Source organism: Lutjanus erythropterus, chromosome 18, assembly GCF_056507025.1.
Source record: "Lutjanus erythropterus isolate fLutEry1 chromosome 18, fLutEry1.hap2, whole genome shotgun sequence".
NCBI classification, from domain to species: domain Eukaryota; kingdom Metazoa; phylum Chordata; class Actinopteri; order Lutjaniformes; family Lutjanidae; genus Lutjanus; species Lutjanus erythropterus.
In genome coordinates, this window is record NC_139334.1 from 35,917,478 (window position 1) to 35,937,543 (window position 20,066).

General features: G+C 38.2%; 1 pseudogene; it reads right to left on the bottom strand.

The window, feature by feature from the left end:
- Window positions 1-4,742: 4,742 nt before the first annotated feature.
- The window catches only part of LOC146311404 (uncharacterized), a 32,032-nt pseudogene continuing 16,708 nt past the window's right edge, over window positions 4,743-20,066 (bottom strand).

The window sequence follows — 20,066 nt, forward strand, 5'->3', positions numbered from 1 at the left end:
CTAGACTTGTCATGCATTTTCCTACAAGAACAAAAACAGAAAGCATGCATCGTACACTCTCATGGTTATCAGCAGAGAAAAGGCTTACCTTAAGCACAGATACATTCTTCAGTAATACCATTTATTCCACTGAACCAGAGTTTACACACAGCCAAATCATAACAGCAGTGACTTTCACAATCATTTCACTAGAACAGCAGTTGATGGTCAAATCATGTTATCCTGTCCAGAATCTAATGCCTTAAACTCATTTATCGTGCCATCAGTTATTAGAAGAGCTGTCCCCTTTACATATGTCAGTCTAAGAGTAAATCCTCATTCAGATACCATTAAACTTCTACAGCTGATCAATAGTCCAGTGTTGCTCATGTATAATGTCTTGTTGTGTTCTCTGATGTTGGCCTGTGATAATAATTTATGATACAAATTCCTCCTGGCCAACCTCCAATCACATCCTTTTTGTGCACACAAGCGTTCAGGACTGTCAAAATGACACAAAAACCTTATAGCCTATTTTCACTTGACACAAACACCTTTTTGAGATTGCCGTAATTTGTTTTATGTTATGGCAACAAGTTCAAATTTTTGAGTTCATTTTAATCTTATTATTTCAAGATCAAAACTGCAGCAATTTCCTCCTGTAGAAAATGTGTGTGATGGAAGATATGTCTCTAACACGTTTTAGGATAGGTCATGTTTTTTTTTTTTTCTCAAAAATGAAAACACTCTGAACCATGACAATGGTAAATGGCCCGTCTAGTAGACAAACTGTAGTAAAGAGCCCTCTAAAGTGTCTTTCTAGTGGACAAACTGTGGTTAAGTGCCCATCAAGTGGACAAAACGTAGCAAAGTGCCCTATAAAGTGCCCTTGCAGTGTACCAACATAAACTGACCTCTAGGGTGCTCCTCCAGAGGGCAAAACACAACACAGTGCCATGCAGGCTGCCTTACATACTAGAAAATTATTTGGCCTCTACATGCCTTTAAACAGTAGAACAGTTTATTGGGTGTTTTTATGTCAGACATGCAGTATTTGTATGATAAAACAGAACAAAAAAGTCTTCATTTTTTGTATAATGTCATGTGGCTTATAATCAGAGAACTTCCAAGATCTGGATGGACATCAAACTCTTCTGAATGAATCATCAGCACAAAACAGAATGACTGTATGTGTGTAACATTTCACTTTGATAAAAGAATCAAAGGTGTAAGACAGTGTAGATGTAAATGTAAGGAGAGCAGTTAAGAACAACTATGAGAATCATCCACTCACTGTGTGGTGGGAGTTGAAATCAGTTTGTTTTTTGGATTATTCAGCACTTCTTGGTCAGTTTAGTAATTATAGTGGGTTTATTTAAAGTTGCATGAAGCGTTTTATATTTGTTTGAGCTCTTCTTCTCCCTGACTGGCTTCTTCTCCACCAGTAATGGCTGGCATAAGATATCTTCAGACTGAATACAAATCACGTTTTAGAGGTAGTGTGTTTGTGTTATGGTTCAACTGGTGGAGGAGGACCCAAACGCAGACAACAGGAGGCAGGAGGCAGATTGCATATAAAGCAGGATGCAAATTCACTCCACATGACACGAATTGAGGCAAATCTTCAGCTTGAGGCAAAATGTTTCAATTTAATGGAAAGTTTGAGCGTATCCCGAGGCCTGTTCATAAACACACAGAGGCAGGAGTTAAAAGGAGACAGTCAGAGGCTCAGCTGTTACACAAATACACAGAAACTCTCCACACAAATGTCAAAATGACAAATACTGGACACAAATTTGTCTGGTGAACTCACCTTTACGGTCCAGTGTGTCAGATTAAGGAGGATTTATTATCGGAATATGGTAGAAATGGAATATAATTTTAATTAGTATGCTTTCATTAGTGTATAATCGCCTTGTTACTTTAGAATGAGCCCTTTGTATCTACAGAGGGAACAGCTCCCCTTCCAGGCTGCCATGTTGCTCTGTCATGTTTCTACAGTAGCCCAGAATGGACAAACCAAAAACTGGCTCTAGACAGGAACTTTGGTGTTGGGGGTGCAGCAACCCCCCAGTCTTGAGACAAAGCAGGAAAAAATGTAGTTGTCAAATAGCCATAGTCTAATAAATTTAATTGGCAGTTGACAGAAAAGGAAAATAAAGTCATAGCATGATGCTCTTTTGTTCTTAGTATTTCATTTTCATGCAGGCTGGTGTGTGTTTTGCTGCTCTTATATGTTACCGGCTGAGCACGCCAAGAACTTTAATTAATTAGTTAACAAGCACAACGTGCCATGAATTCAAGCACCTCTGATCATTTATATATTTAATACAGTAACTTTTTCTGAATGAGACACACAACATGATGTCTGCCACCAACTTTGTGTGGAAATACTTCAAAAGATTAAACAATGAAAATGTAAATTGTGCGCTGTGCTGGAGGGATAAAATCTGCTGGATTGAGGTTTGCAGCAACATTTGGAATATCAGACAAAATTCCAGGTGAAAGCCTAAAGTTTCAAGAACACTGTATTTATAGTTTATCCAAAACACATCTGGGAGAAATACTGCAGCATCCGATGGATTTATGGTCAGCAGTTGGCTGTGGCAAAAAGCGCCCCTTACTGAAGAAAGACACCAAAAACTGCCGAAGAATCCATCTGAAGCCTCACACCAAGTGAGTGAGACCCGTTTTAGAGTTTTACTTTCTAATGTTGAGCTATCATTTTCTTTATTAAACCTAGTATGTTGAACATTGAAGTGCGTGCAGTGCGAGCCGTCTGCTGCGCTCAGCTGCACCCTCTGAATACGGACAGAATGTAGAATCTGTTTTGGCTCAATATCATAACTTTAAAAACACCAAATAACAACACATGAAGCTGTTTTGGAGAAGTCCTGCTGTCTCCATATATTGTGTGCTCTCACGCTTTCACTTCTCAAACCAGGAGATCTGTCTCCTCACTTTGAAAATCTTTTCTCTTTGTTTCCTCCTGGTAAATCCGCCGTCATGCTGACACCGCTTACGCTGCTGATGCACCTGCCTCTTAAAGGTGATGAGAGCTGACTTTCTGATTTTTTTCTGGTTTATTTCATGTTTGGCCTAAACTCACCTGTGAATTAATGAGGGCACTTGGGCACATCTGATAGGTGTATCCTGCTTTGTGCTGGTGCCGCAAAGGGCGGGGCAGGGCAAAATATCACTCCTGCCCCTGGCACAGGACAGCAAAGGTGGATTTGGACACGACTTGAATAAATTAAATCCATTACACCACATGCTTTCCATTTGCGCTTTAGATCAGTATAAGATAGGGCCCTAAGTGTTTCCAATCTGCAAGCTCAAGATCAGTATCATTTTTTATCTTTGCAGTAGTGTTCCTTAAATATTAAAATCAGAACATTCAAATGTTGGTCAAAGTATAACTGTTTTGGCCATAAGATGTTATTTTACTAAGATCTTGTGAAAACCTTTTCCCATTGCTTGTTGGTTGAAAGTGAATGCAGCTTATTCTGACTGATAAATCCATTTATTGTTAGGTGGTGCCCCTTAGTGGATATAGTAAGTATGACATAAGAAGTATAAGGACCCAGAAGGTGTGTATTTGCAGTAAACATAGAGTTACTTAAAGTTTTGAGTAACTTAAAATGTTGTTATGGATGTGACACCTATCATACAAGTGATGTTACTTCCATCATGTGACATATGCAACATACTTATTTTAACCCAAACCACAATTCTTTCATAACCCTAACCAAGTAGTTTTTGTGCCTAAGTTTCGAAAGAAGCTTTTAAAGGGGTAGTTCACCACAAAATCAAAAAAAATATTTTTGTATTGGAAAGAAAGTAGTTACATGAAACAGCTCACAACAAGATCTGTGGATTATTTTAAGCAGCCATGTCAGTATTTTTGGACAGAGATGCTGGTTTTGATTTTTCAAATGTATTTTTTTTAGTGCTTTGAGCACCACAGGACTTGTGCCATTTAGTCTCATGATATTAGAGAGAAGACAGACATTTCTACAACTGATATCTCCAAAACGCTGCTACTCATACAAAATATCTCGATGAATAAACAACACTACAGGCCAGAGGAAAAATACTGTATGTATTTTTGATTTGGGGTGGAACTCTTCCTTTTAATTGCAATAATATCTGTCTGCAGGGTGCAGTGAAACAGTTATAACAAATCAAATGATCCATCTGGAGCTGAAAAACACACATTAACATTCCACAAGCTTAGCTTTTTCTGACTGAACTGGCATCATTGCACTGTTAACTGGTTCTCTGAAAAATATCTTCAAATAAAAAAAGTGCATTTAAATGCTACTGGAATATTACATTCTGAGTTTTAAAAAGAAAACATTTTTCAAAACTCAAAAGGCGTAATATTACGTGGATAAACAGAACCGATTTAGAGCATTCAAGTGCTATATTACACCTTTCTTGGTTTAAAGAGGAAAACATTTTCTGAAGTGCAAAAACAAATAAAAACATTAAAAAAATATCAAATTACTTTCTTTAAAAAGGTATACATACATCCTAAAACTACCAGGACTAAAAGTTTCAAGTCTCAGGTATAATGTAAGAATTTACTGTCATCTTTAAAGACTTTGTGGTATCTGTAGGCAAAAGGAATGGACTGGGCTGACACTTTCATCACTTTCTTCCTCTGAATGCTGTGTGTGTGTGTGTGTGTGTGTGTGTGTGTGTGTGTGTGTGTGTGGAGCCAGTGATTGAAATGAAGAAAAGTAAGCATATCAACATGCTCAGAACTGAGGCTCGCCCTGCGCTTTGATGCAATGTTTCCTGCTGCAGGAACCAGACACCCTGATGGCGTAGATGTTGCTGGCAGGAAGGACTTTGCCAGCTTTGACAGTGTCGGGCAGTGCGCTGCATTTGGACTCTCCTTCCTGGACGAGGAGATGTTCTTCAAAAATACATCAAGATCTAATCTGCATATTTTGGTTTAACTTCTGCCCCTCTTCATCATTGGTGCTGGAGTCTGATGATTGCAGTAGGTTTTTGATGAACTGCGTCCTTGTGGGCAACAAGTGCCATAATCTGCACTGTGCTTTGGACCCAGAATACTTCTAAAGCTTCCTAAACCTGGGATCCAAAGCAGAAGAATGTGTCTGAAGATTCAGATTGGAACACAGATAGCCCCTGCCATCTTGTTGCGATCTGTACTGTCACATACGGCGGCCCGCCACTCCTAAATCCTAGCCGCCACTCCTTCAAATTTATTTATTTATTTTTTTTTATTGTTGACACAAAAACACCGCCGCATCTCTCCACCTTCAAAACAGCCTCCTGTCGGGTACTTGCGAGCACTAAAGTAAACTGCAGATAACTATCTTGCTCAGTATGGAAATATACTTGCGCATGCTCATTTGCATGATGCTAGAGTTGTTTGGGAGGCGCGGTCGTCAAGCACGTCAAGCACCTAGGCGACAGGGCAGAGTCAGAGGAGCGAATTCCCGAATTACAAATAAACAATAAAGCAGCGACTTACCGGCCGGAGAAGAGGTAGACGTAAGTTATTAGCTTGAGATAACTCGACATAGATTTTACAAGTTAAACAGACGTTCACAATATGTTGATGCCCAGCTAACGTTATGTAACTTATCGGTAGTTTAAGTTAATTTGGCCCGGTGCCAACCCAGTGTCGCTAATGTGAGTAAACTAATTGATAGTATTAGGCTAATGTTAATATCTACACGCCATTATATAACAACTGACTGCATTTTTCAGATGATTTTATTGAAATATTTCTCTAAGAAGGGAAACGGAACGCCTGCCCCCGCTGCTGAAAAAAATCCTAGAGGAAACACTGTATCTGTAGAAGGGCAGAGTAGGTAAAATATTCTTGCCCACTCAGAAACACCATAGCTCCTTCAAATGGCTCAAGGGCCTGGCTCAGCTCCTCAGTCATGTTCCACTGTTCCGGCTTGAGATCGAGGTAGTGTTTCTGCTGGGTCAGACAGAGAGCATGTGATAAATAATATTCCAGCCAGTACTCACGTGTTGCACCAGCATGTGCTGTGGCGTGCCCATTTATCCTGCAGCTTGGTGCAGGCCAGCTTGCTCTTCTTTCTTCCTTCCTTCTTCCTTCTTCAGAGTGCTTCATAGCACCAATTCCAATTCTGCACATTGCCTGCTTTTCTGCCAAAATCTGCACCATTGCTACAAAATTAGCACTACTGTCTGCAACAGCTCAGATTTTCTCTGGTGGAATATCAAATTTGGCAATAACATCGAGCCACTTTGCAGCTGTGCGTACAATTTACTGAGAAAGAGTTTAATTGTTATTGATATTCACTTATGTGCAACGTTATGAATATGTATTGTGTGCTGAGTTTATTTCTTGTTTATATTGTTTACATTTTTCCTGTTGTTTTATCATCCTTTTTTTATTTATATATTATTATAGTTGTTTTTTTTTTATTGATGCTTAATGCTCTATTTTGCTGAATGCAAAGCTGTAACAATGCAAATTTCCCCGTTGTAATAAAGGATTATCTTATCTTCTTTTATTACTCGGCCTAAAGAAACATAATCACCATAGTTATTTGTGTGAAGTCAAATGAGACTTTTCAAACTGAGATGTAAAAGGAAACCAGATTGGTTTACAATGTTCATACATGTAACTGAAGAGTTGTTCATTCAGTTTAATATCTTAAGCCTACTAAACATGTTTTCAATCAATATCAAGTTACTTATATGTTTTGAAAACTACCTCAACTTGTCTGCTTGTCAAATTTAGTCAACTTCCAATTTTAAAGCAGCTCAGACTCTAACTTTTTAAAGTTAAAACCAATAGTTTATTTTTAGTGGACTAAAATTAAGAAACTGATGGACTATCTCTAAATTATTTAACTAGATATAAATATAAATAACTGTCAAAAGGAAAATTAATCACATAGTCTGCCTAATCTGCCAAAGAAGAAGAAGAAGAAGAAGGGGCCGACTGTGTGGGTGATGTTTGTGGGACTAGGCACGGGTGAACCATGATCATTAGAGCTGGGACTTCAGCTCAGCCAAAACTTAGCCAGAGACACCAAAAATGCAGCCACAGGGCAAAAGATTTTGTGAGGGGTAAGCAGCAGGCAGCTGGGTAGCTTGTGGTAACAGCGTGTGTCTGTAGTTTATAGCTGTCTTACTTTTAAATCAGTCAACTGCAGCAAACACCCCACAATGATAGCAGAATATGTTTTATAGAGCCGTATGAAACAAGGAAACTTGTACTGAACAGTAGACTATTGCCATTTACTCTGGTACCATACTTTTAGGTAAGTTTGTTTGATATTAAGAACAGTTACACAGTGAATTATTTTGAGTTTTTTGTTTCCTTTCAGCAGCATATACACACAGTTACATGTGTCATTTATCACCAGTAATATTTTCATCTTTCAACATTGCTGTGTATGCTTATACACTATTGGACGTTCTTTACTAAGATGTCTGAAAGTGTGGGACGAACCCAGTTTCAGTCTCCAATGAAGTCCTTTGCAGACACTGTGCTGCAGTAACACTTTAACCAATGAGAACAGGAACATGATAATCATTTTAACATCAGTTACCATCTTATGTATGCCTACTCAAGCGAAAAACAAGCAGACACAACAAATAAAGCCACAAAAAATACGGAGATCATTAAGACTACAAAATACACCAACAAAGATGAGTGGAAGTATAAAACTGACCAACCAGCTTGCCTTAATTTGTCCAGCTCTCTGTCCTTCTTTGTGAAATGACCAATAGTAGCATCATAAAGTCCGTCCTTCGATTTAAGCTCTAAAAGAAGTCCTTTTTCTATCGACATCAGTGCCAATGCTCCCAGTAGATCTTGTTCTGTAGCGTTTCTGGCATGCATTTTGATGCGCTTCAGGGCCAAGAAGGAGCGCTCCACTGAAGAGGCAGAGACGAGGATGGTCAGGACAGGTGAGGTGATAAAGCTGCTGCATGCTCTCTGTCAGCTCCGTCTTTGTGAGGAAATGAAGCAGGTCCGCTGAGCTCCTTCCCTCTAAGTTTGACATGTTTTACATGACTGTAAGTTCAGTCCTTAGCCTGAGAAGATCAAAGTGCAGGCCATAGTTTTCCCAGAGATTTCCAAACTCGGAATCAGGGAAGTTTTCTCTCTATGATGAAAGCTTATTTGGTTCTAGAAGGACAAGGAGCATGGTCCTTGAACCTGTTCGTTAGCCAGTTGGGTCAGAATGTTGTCCAAGATCTCACTGTTTGTATACAGCCACACATCGCCCTGTCTTTGTGTCTTGCGCCTGCTCAGTTAGAGTTAGAGTTAAAATTCTCCCTCTCTCTCTCTCTGGTGCCATGAAAGTCATTAATGCTGCACAGACAGAACTGCAAATCGAAACTCTGCAAAATTCCAAACAGCACATCAGAATACTCAAAAACTGTGTTGAATGTGGAGAGTAAAAAGCAGAACTCAAAGTGTGTCAGCAGTATCATGTATCCATCTGTGCTATGAACTGCATTCTCAGCAAAATCATCATTGTGGTCCACAATAGACTCAAAGAGCTCCAGGAGTTCCTCTTCCTGCTGGTACACAGTGCAAACAAAATGTGAAGTTCTGCCATGTTGGAGCCACTCTCTGGAGTCTTTGTTGGCAGATTTCATCCAGTAGTTTAGTACGTTTTGCTTTATACTCCTTATTTTTAGCATCCTTCATGGTTTCAGTCATTACTTCTGCAACTGACTGTATCAGGTTGTACTGAATTTTGCTTGACGTGCCCACTAGTGATGTGTCGGTTGCGAATGATCCCGCTCTTAGAGCCGGCTCTTTGAAGTGGATGATGGGAACCGACACTTGATTGATGGCGTGTGTGTGTCCACACTGAGTAGAAGGGGGAGGGGGGTTATAGACACACAGCACAGTGAACGCCCGGAAAGTAGACGAGATCAGGCGGCCGCAGCAGGAAGTGGGGACAAAAATCTGCAGTCAAGTTGGACACTTTTCAACAGACTTAAGAGAGAATAGAGGAAGAGACACTAACATCCTGTTAGATCACCTGTAGGTTACCTGTAGTCTGCAGATCATGATCATAGCTGAAGAAATAAAGTGCGTTCTTGATCGCTGATTGAAGTTAAAATAGAAGAGATCCCCCTTCTGACACATGTAACATCTGTTCTTTTATCTGCCTTGTAAAACCCTTTTTACTATTATTCTGATAAGTCATATATATAACCTTTATTATTATCAGACAAAATATCTGCTTGTTGACAGATTAAAACTTTATTGCACAACAGAAGACTAATATATCCAGTGTTAAATATTACAATTACACAGAAAATGTGTATTTTATATAATATATCGCGTTTATTTTCAAAATTAAGCACTCTGCTTAATTTTGTAGCGCTCTCGACCATGCTGAGTATGTTGAGTATATAAATAAAGCCATATAAATAATAAACATTTGATATGATGTATGTTTTTTACATTAGTAATTCATTTTACATTATTTTGGGTAATAAATTAATTTGAGCAACAAAAAATCTGAGGAGCCACTTGGGAGCCGAAAGAGCCGGCTCTTTTTAGGGAGCTGGACCAAAAGAACCAGCTCGCTAAAAAGAGCCGGAATTCCCATCACTAGTGCCCAAAAACACAGGGTGGTGCCATAGTTCACTTTATTCTCAGAGTATTTGCCCTAATCATGTCCTCTGAATACAAGCACTTGCTTCCCCAGAAATACAACAATGTTGATAGGTCATTTCAAAATTTCTCCGTTCTGCGTGACCTTGTTGATGTGGATCACAATGTGGTTGCGGAGCTGTTTGTCCAGCAGATGGTCCACTCTAGTGTCCCTACAAGTTTTTGAGCTCACCATAGCAGATGTGTTGCTGAATTTCGGTGATAATGGGCTGGTTCTGTTAGATTGGTAAGACTAACAGATCCAGCATCAGCCCAGGTGGATGACTTGTCAGCTTAAAAAGTAACTTCAGCAGTACAGCCTGTTAGCTTTCTTACAGCCAGTCATCCATGGGTAGTGTTGATAATCGACAATCTTCATATAGCTTTCAACACTTTTCCCTTTTTCTGTCAATTCCAGTGCTGGAGTTTGTCTTCAATCTATCTACCTATCTATTATTAATTGCTTCTCTGTAAAAGCCCGTCTTGAAAAAGGAAACGCTGTCAAGTTAGCCACAAACTCGGTTTCGTCTGCTGCAGCCAGGGACATGATGCACTAACTTAACTGCTCTCTTTTAAAGAAAGTGAAGTTGGCCTTTGGGAAGGCCATTGGCGAGCCCACTATAAATCAAAATATGATTAATTCATCTGTCACTTTCTAATCAAGACTATGGCCTTCTTTCCCAGTGATGAAGTCCTAACCAATGAGTGAGCCATCTCTAAACTTTTCTCTGCCTAGCAACAACAACCCAAAAAATCTGATTGGATAACTTTATTTTTTTTTTCTTCATGACAGTAATCCTTTCATTGCTGAGGCAAACTTGATGGACAATGAGGCCAAAGTTAAAGTTACAAGACAATGAAAATTATTAAATGAAAGAAATTAAATAAGACATTTCAAATGCTGGTGTGTTAGGCCTACTCTGAGGGCCTTGAAGGCCCCAAGGGTTTCCCTCTGGGTACTAGAATAATAGTGGCAGAGTGAGAGCTCTTTATGAAAGAGCAGCTAGCCCTGGTCTGGACCATGAACTTCAGGTGTTTCTCTGTGTTTACCAGTAGCTCTGTGAACAACACCATGCTCTCCAGCAGAAACGCTCTCCACCCCGGCTCCATTTGGCAAAGAGAGGATGCATTGTGACTTTATCTGAGTGGACATTTTGAGGGAATAAATTCACAGATGAGTTAAGAGGTTAGCTGCACTACCTAGAGACAAACAGTGATCCCCACCTCTGTCTTGTTTTTCTTGCACGCCACTACAACATGAAACTTGAGACAGAGAATCACTTAACATTATTAAATGTTGATACGAGCGTTCTGTGTGCTTATTTGCTTACTGACGCTGATTATTTACTCTTCAGGTATTGAAATTTTGTATGACGAAGGTACGAAGGTGTGTTTCAATACACAAAATGATTCAGTTTCTTAGCCTCATACATAACTGCTTCTTACTAATGGTGGAGTGGGAGTTTCTTTTGAAAGACTTTTCACATTGCATATGATGTCCTTAGTCCTGGACTAGTTCAATAGAGTTCAATAAATTAGAATAACTTTTGACACACACTGTTAATCCAGGGTTAACCTAAGTTCAGGGCTTTACCATTCACACTGCACTTCTTCTACCGCGGGACATGAGTAATGTTTATATCCTACTATTTAATGGTTTTTAGCCTCATTTTACACTGATCCTTTTATCTTCTTGTTTAGTTCATTTCCAGAGGATAACCCTGCAAATGTGGAACTAACCCTAACCAGGGCCAGCTAGGCTAAAGGCAGGGTTAGCCCACTTTGAAATTGCCAGTGTGAAAGCTTTTTCAGCCCCCCTTACCCTGGGGCTAAGACAGGTCTAAGAATGATCTAGGACTGGTTTAAGTGTAGTCTGAAAAGCACACCAGGTCTCACATCTCGCCATCTAACGGTATTTTAGCATTCTTGTTGTGCTAAGGAGATATAACTGTCTTCATCTTTCTTTTTTAAACCAACTTTTTAGAATGGTTTTATGCCCCATCCTACATGATACCATAAACATACAGTTATACAAATGATACAAAGGGAGGTAGGTACCTGAACACATGTGAGTCTTTCCTTTTACTTTCTTTTGAATCAATTTTTTCATGTAGAATTGGTTTTGTTTGTATCGTTTGTGTATCACAGTTGCACTGCAATGTGAGCATCATTCAATTAAAAAAGTCTTTACAAAAAAGGGAGGCAATGAGCTGTTCCTTCACTTGCTCATCCACCCACCCCGGAAACCCCCCACTTGCAATTTTACAATTACTGCAGGAAATGTTATTTGTTTGCAATCACGGAAGTTCATCTATTCACACTCATATTAATATAGCATCTTATAATTGTACACTATTTTTAACATGTACCCCCTTGTACTTGTCTTTATATTATTATATATTATATATATATATGTGTATCTGCAGTCAGATTTCACATAAAGGATATCACCAGGTCAGCAGCTCTTTTAATGGCCTCTAATGGTTCTGCTTTATCATTGTTTACAGCTGCAATTTACAATTCTAAGAATACATTAGGGGAGGAAGACAGCTACAGATTAATAGATACAGTATGGGGGGGTTTTGGTTGCCGTTGTGCCAGTGAAAAGAGCCCTTCTCTGCTTAAGTGAAGAATCATCGTTTACCAGCAAAATGTTTGGGAGGTACGGTATCTGAAACACGACCACACCAGATACTCTGTCAGTCACATGGCTGCAAAAACCTTTAACTGCAGTATGCTCAAAAAAACATGTGCATAGGTACCAGTAGTGTTTTGGTTAGACAAATCTGCATTCCAGACTGTAGTAATGTTGAGATAAGATAAACTTTATTGATCCCACACCAGGGAAACCAGGGAAAAAAAATGAATGATAATAGAATACTTAAAAACATATATATCTACATATACAGTGGTGGGCAAAATTATTAGAACACTTGGCATATTTAAGAGGTTTCAGTGATTTTTGTTGAATTGGCAATTAAAAAACCAATAAAATGAATGAAATATCTACAAAGACATCATTATGCTCTATAAAACATAGAATTGAGCCATCATTAGGAGATCTAGGTCATTTTCCTTACAAAAAACAAGCCAGGCCTATTTCACTGTCAATGTCACACAATCATGTTCCTTCACAGAAGAAGCCAAATTACTTGTGTTATCATTGTCAGGTGTGATTGTGGTTGAACTGATGATGATGCAAGAGTCTTAGGACACAGCTGTGTGATTCTTTTGAATGTATAAGGCTTATCCTGCTCATTAAGTGATTGATAACATCAGGATTTTGTCACTGAAGCAACATCACCAATTTCAAAGCCTCTAGAAATAGTCTTGAAGCACATGTTGCTCTTTGAACATGGCTAAGGTGAAGAAGGAGCTGACGAGTGATCAACGGGTTCGAATAAAGGCCCTTTTTGATGCTGGCTGGAGTTACTGCCTCATAGCCAAGGACTTGAGATGCAGTCCAAGCACTGTAAAGTACACTTTGAACTGCCATGATGCCACCAATTCACACCAGAACCGAAAGGGCAGAGGTAGAAAATAGAAACTGTCAGACATACAAGTGAAGCATTTCAAAATTCTTAGTCTTAAGAACCAAAGAAAGACCTCATGAGAACTGCATGACAAGATCAACACCACAATGACTAATGGTGCAACTGTGCGTCAGAAACTGGGAGAAGAAGGACTTATTGCCAGAATAGCGACAAAGAAACCATTACTGAAGGAGAAAAATACAGTGAAATGCCTGAAATTGGCAAAAGAACACAAGAAATGGACAAAGGAAGATTGGTATAAAGTGTTGTAGACCGATGAGTCCAAGTTTGAACAGTCTGGCAACAAGCGAAGAGTGTACGTTTGACAGAGGGAGGGGGAGAGATATAAAAATGAGTGTCTCTTGCCAACAGTTAAACACGGAGGGGTAGTATTATGGTGTGGGGTGCCATTTCAGCCTCAGTGAAAATTGATGGCATCATGGATAAGAAAGTATACCACAACATTCTGGTGAGGCACAGAGTACCATCTGGGAGTCGTCTTATTGAGCCTGGATTTATTTTCTAAGAGGACAATGACCCTAAACATTCTTCTAATTATTGCCAGAACTACCTGTGAAAGAAGGGATCTGCTGGAACACTGAAAATGATGGACTGGCCCCCTCAAAGTCCAGACCTCAAGCCCACTGAGCAAATTTGGAGTTGAAAAATAAACTGGACAGATCTATTGTACATTAAAAGGAAAGCCTTTGGCTTGAGTTGCAGAAGGCAAGGGATAACATTAGTGTTGAAGTTCTCAGGAAATATATTGACATTATGCCAGAGAAATGTGCTGCTAAAAGGTGGACATACCAAATATTGAAGTTAAAAGTGGATAAAAACAGTAGGACTTTATCTGATGTTTGTTGTGCTCAGAGCAGCCATCTGCATGTTTCATGAAAATTATGAAATGAAAATATGTTTTGGAGGCAAAAAAAAGATCAATATTTTCATATCTGTCAGGTGTTCTAATAATTTTCTGTATGTGTGTGTGTATACACACCACACACTATATACACCTTCAGATATACATATACAGTTTCTGGGTATATATGGATAACTGTGCAGGATAATTGCACACATGTAATACATGAAATGTGTGTAGAATTAGCATTGCTTTGTAAAGGAAGAAACAGCACAGAGAAAGACATTGGATTACACAGAATACAAGCAGCAAAAATTTCCCAGTGATGATTTACAGTTTGAAAAATATAATTACACAGAAGATGATTTCTGTAGCATATTTTTGTATGTGTATATGTGAGTGGATTAATCTTTTTTTCATGTATTTATTCTAAAGGTTAGGCTTAAAGAGTGAACAGAGAAATATGTAAAATAAATCATGTTGATGTAAAAATTTGACAAACCGTCTCAGTATTCTTCACTGATGTGTCTACAAAGAAGTTATCTACAAAAGAAAACACACAATCACATGGATTTGTCTTTGTGCTTCAGCCTGCATTTATGTGTGTGTTTGGGTGCACTCAGAGTTCATAAAGCTCGCTCTCTGTCCACTAGCTGTTTGACAGGCTGAGGCTGTGAGCGGAGCAGAGCAGAGCAGCAGTCAGACCACATCACCGCAGGGTGAAACCACAATCCACAGGAGAGAACGCCTTCACTGCTGCCAACACTCTGCCAGGACAACACACACTGCACTGACAGCCACCCGCCAGTGTATCTGAACAACCACTGGACAGACTGAAAGTTTGTACAGACATTTATGTTCCCCAAAAGATGAATTCTTCTCACTTTGACCCTCTGATCTTTCTGCATTTAGTATCAAGAAATCTGCAAAATCATAAGAGGGCTACAGCTCAGTACAGATTTATTTTATTTATTTATAATTTCTTGTAATTATTCAGATAAACTGAAATGTAGTGCCGGTGTTCCTGCAGTCAACAGTTACAGAATATACAATATATAATATATATTCTCTATATGTCTATGCATGTAGTTTATATATGAACAGTAGAGTAGCAGTTAAATGAAGTGTAAATGATGAAAGCAGCAGTTACAGTATCAGCTGAAGTGTAACAGGTAAAGACAGTCAAACTGTCTGTACAGTGAAAATATCAGCTGACACTGAAAGCAGCTAAAGTGACAGTTGATCTATAAGTAAACTAGCAGAGGTCACTCAGCAGAGTGCAGATCTCTACCAGCTACAGTAACAGATGGTGAAGCACCTGCTGCAATGTCACCACAACTTACAAGTACAACCAGCAGAGATTAGCAAAGTTTTGAATAAAGTGTTGTTGTACAGTACAGAGTGAGTTTTCTTTAAGATGCATAGAGTAATGCATGTAGTTTATATATGAACAGTAGAGTAGCAGTTAAATGAAGTGTAAATGATGAAAGCAGCAGTTACAGTATCAGCTGAAGTGTAACAGGTAAAGACAGTCAAACTGTCTGTACAGTGAAAATATCAGCTGACACTGAAAGCAGCTAAAGTGACAGTTGATCTATAAGTAAACTAGCAGAGGTCACTCAGCAGAGTGCAGATCTCTACCAGCTACAGTAACAGATGGTGAAGCACCTGCTGCAATGTCACCACAACTTACAAGTACAACCAGCAGAGATTAGCAAAGTTTTGAATAAAGTGTTGTTGTACAGTACAGAGTGAGTTTTCTTTAAGATGCATAGAGTAATGCTAACTTATTAAGTGTATTGTGGTTTATTTGGATTTATTTAGAACATTTTCTTGTTTGTTTAGAATATTTTGTTATTTATTTAGAACATTTTGCTATTTCTTTAGGACATCTTGTTAATTATTTACAACATTTTAATTTTGATTTAATTTAACTTTTGTCACTTATTTGTTGTTTATTTAAAACATTTGATTCATTTTGAAAATTATGTTGTTTAATTAGAACATTCTGTTATTTATTTAGAACATTTTGTTATTTATTTTGAATTTTTTTTATTTCAAACATTTCTTTTATTTAGAATATGATGTTGTTTATTTAGAACATGTGGTTATTTGTTTAGGGGAAGAATAAACACGAGCAGTTGAAGTGTACACCAACACAGTTATGATGTTTTAAGTCAAAGGTGGGCACATTTAGTTAATGAAAAATAATAATTATTTCACATGAAGTGGCCATATACTTTATATACACAAATACTTGATAAGTGTAATGTAACTTGTCTCAAGAAAGCTCATTAAAAATCAGGTTGTGTGATCACTTCTTTACACTGACATGAAAACCATAAAAAAGCAAAAATTGCCTCAATGGACAAGATCTTTTTAATAACAAGCTTAATACATTTAAATAGAAAATGAAATGCCTTTGCCAAGCCCATCGTGATGGAGGATGCCTCCTGACACTCATCTCGTGTCCCAAAGAAAGTTGGATTCCTCTGACCCCCCCTCCACCCTCGCGGCTCATCAGCATGCTGACGTGGTCTGCCTTCTAATGCCCGGATACGCCCTTATTGGGACCCAAGGTTAGCTCTCTGACATTTTGAGCTGATTAAGAATTTGCCGGGGCCGTAACCTTTGCGTGGCGTGAATCGGGCTGTCATTGCATTAGTGCTTCCATTATCATGCAGTCACATCTAATCTCACCTGGAGCTCGGGGCCTTCCTCACGGATGGGAAAGCAGCTAAAAGCCTCTTAATGTATGTGGGGGTCATTTGAATACGGCTCAGACTCTCAGATAGGGCTGAGGGCGAGGCGTTTAGCTAAGACCAAATCAAATCAATGTCATTAGGAAAGAGTCCTAATTTCTGGCTGAATTACACCTCATTTTGTTTCTGTTTAATAAGCTAAATGAGATTGTAAGAAAGAGGTGCTGATACAGTAAATTCTCTAATTGTAGAGGGAGCCTGTATTTACCTCCTCTGCACAGAGAAGCAGAATTATATTTCCTAAATGGCTGTATGAATGTTTGTATTATATTTCTGATAAGATTTTAAGTTGCTGTTGATTCTGTTTTTCCTTAAATTTAACACCATATCCACTTTCACTTGTCTTGATAAGTTTTGCAGTAAAATATTTTTTTTCTACAGCTCTAATTCCATCTGTTTTTATAACAAAGTCTTTTTTTATCAACATGTTGCTGTGAGTTTTTCATTCTTATCAAAAAAAAATACTGCCTTTATCCACTCTCTTCATTTATAATTGAAAAAAGTAAAAAGTAACTTTCTTATGCAGGCAGCTACGGAAATTGTAAATAATGTATTTTTTTCATCCAAACTTAACTACGTAAATGATGTGTGTGTTCTCAGGCCGACCACAGTGCAGAATTTAAAAAAGCAAAGATGAAAAACATCAAGACTGGAGCCTTTTACTGTGAAACATCGGGGGCCAGTTTCACAGACAAGGCTTAAAGGGATAGTTCATCCTGAAATGAACATCATCTACTCATCCTCATGTGGACTGAAGGTCAGGTTGAGTTTTTTAGTTTCACAGGAAAACAGTGTTGCAGAATCTCCCAAACAATAGAAGTGAATGGTGACCAGTTTTCAAATGGGAAAATAAAGAAAAAAACATGCATAATAAACTAGATGTTCACTGACATGCACACTGTCACAACACACACACACGGTTCAGACAGTGTGGATGTGAACGTGGCTCCAAGCTAATGATCTACAGTGAAGATTCAGGCTAAAAACATGCTGTAAATAACATTTTTTAGTCAGTGTGGAATGTTGGGTTTTTATGTTTGAAAACTAAACCTGACCTTCAATCAGCATGCGGGTGAGTAGACTGACTTCATTTTTGGGTGAATCCCTTTAAAGGGGATTTTTACCCCACTACTTTTTCACATAACGTACATAATGTACATAAATTACTTATATTATGTTTCCTTAAATCGAGTCAGGTTCAAATCCTGTGTTTCTTTGACCCATTCACTCACCACACCTCCTCTAACATGGACTTTCTCACTGGTAATTTAACTTCAACAGCAATCAAATCACATCACTGCAGGGGTCCCAAGAAATGATGCTAGAGGAGTACCTACAGCATCGTGTTTGAAGCAAGTGTTTGGTGGAAAAGAGCCACAAGCTGCTATATTTGACACTTAGGGAGTGAGAACAGGCCAAGCAAACCAAATGGAATCATTTATTGAATGTTATTCATATAGCGGGTAACACAGTAGGTTATCTCATTACTCAAAAGATTAATAAGCACTCTAGTGACAGAACACTTTCCTAACATGTTTAACTGCTGTGTAACAAATGACCGTGTTCAGAGAGATAAACATTGAGATTTTAAAAACCAAGACTAATTATCACATTTTTCTCTAACTGAAACTGTAACATCCATTGTTTTCTTTCTACACATTACAGGGTTAATTCACTGTGTCAGTATTTTCTTATTAAATATTTTCAAGGAGATCTACTGTTTCCCCCTACAATCAACAGAAAACACAAACCAGTAATGACCATGGAAATCTCCCTTGTTAGAAAACATCGCCTGAGCCAGGCTCTAACAGAAAACAGAAGCAGCAGGCACTGAGAGAATAAAAGCCCTAACCGTATAATGGTTTGCAGTTCCAGCACTGGATGGAGGAAGATGTCAGCAGGGAGATGTGCAAGTTTGAACCCTACCACTCTGAAATGTAAACTGTGCTCAAGGGCTTTGGCTCGCGACAAAGAGAAAGCTCCCTCTTCCACGACACCTGTGACCCCGCCCTCCCCTGCAGCCCTCATCTGCCTTTGATTTAGATCCAACACGTCTCTCCTGGTGCCTCTCCACATCCTCTGAGCTGAAACCAGGCAAGGCTGCAAGTCAAAAAGCTCCTGGAGCTGGTCCGTTGTGAGAGCTCCTTTTCTTTTCTTTTCTCTCCATTATTGGCACCCCATTTTTTATTTTATTTCTTTGCTTTTTCATCCAGTTTAAAAGTACTCATGCAATATTGCATAATATTGCCATTTTAATGAATAATAGATTGTAGCAAGACCTTCAACATGACTACTAAAACTTTTAAATTCAAAACAATTTGGCAGTCCAACAAATGAGCTGATTGATTCCCTAAATCTGTGCTTTGTCTGGAAATAGTTCCAACATGTAACTTAACAACTATAAATTTACTTTTAGATTTCTGTTCATGTACAGACTAAAAAAAAGACACATGCTTTTTTGTGAATTATTATGTATTTTTAAGGGGTATTTATTATTATATTAGAGGTGTTGGTAAATTGTAAATGCTAACTTGCTCACTCAATGTAAAACCTGATTTGAAATGGTCTGAAAACAAAATCTTTAATGTGCACTCTAAATAATTTTGAATGCATTCAACTTAATAATGTGAGTTAACTGAACTTAGGTTGAATAATTAGTTTAAAGTCTTCAGTTATGTAAAACCAATTATGTTAAGGTCAACAAAACTAGGTTTAGGCACAAAAAGTATTTGGTCAGGTTTAGCGTAGAAAAATACTTAGGTTAGTTTTAGGCACAAAATTACATGGTGAGGTTTCAGAAGAAAAGAAAAACTACATGGTTAGGTAAAAGCACAAAACAAACTTTGTTAGTTTTATAAAATGATTGTGGTTTGGAATGAAATAAGTAATTTGTTACATAAGTTCGTGTACAGAAAGTACAAGTTAAGCAAGTTTTCTTTCTCCAAAATAGCAAAGTCATGCAAACTTCACTGAATTTGAGAAAACATGTTCAGTTACCTTAAAATACCAACAACTGTTGTGTCACACTAACAAACATTACCAACAAAATTGACTTCCTTTAACTTAAAATGTATTAGAAACACATAGCAAGTTTCCATCTTGTTTTTTCTCTTGTAACTACTAAAAAGGGGTTCCTGGAGAGTTTTAACTCTCACACCATGCATGCTGGGAAATCTGCTATTATGCCGCACTTGCACTTTTTTTTTTAAATTGTCAGTACAGATAAAATAAATAATAAAATAATAAATAATAAATAGTAACCTGATAAAAACACAGGAGATTGC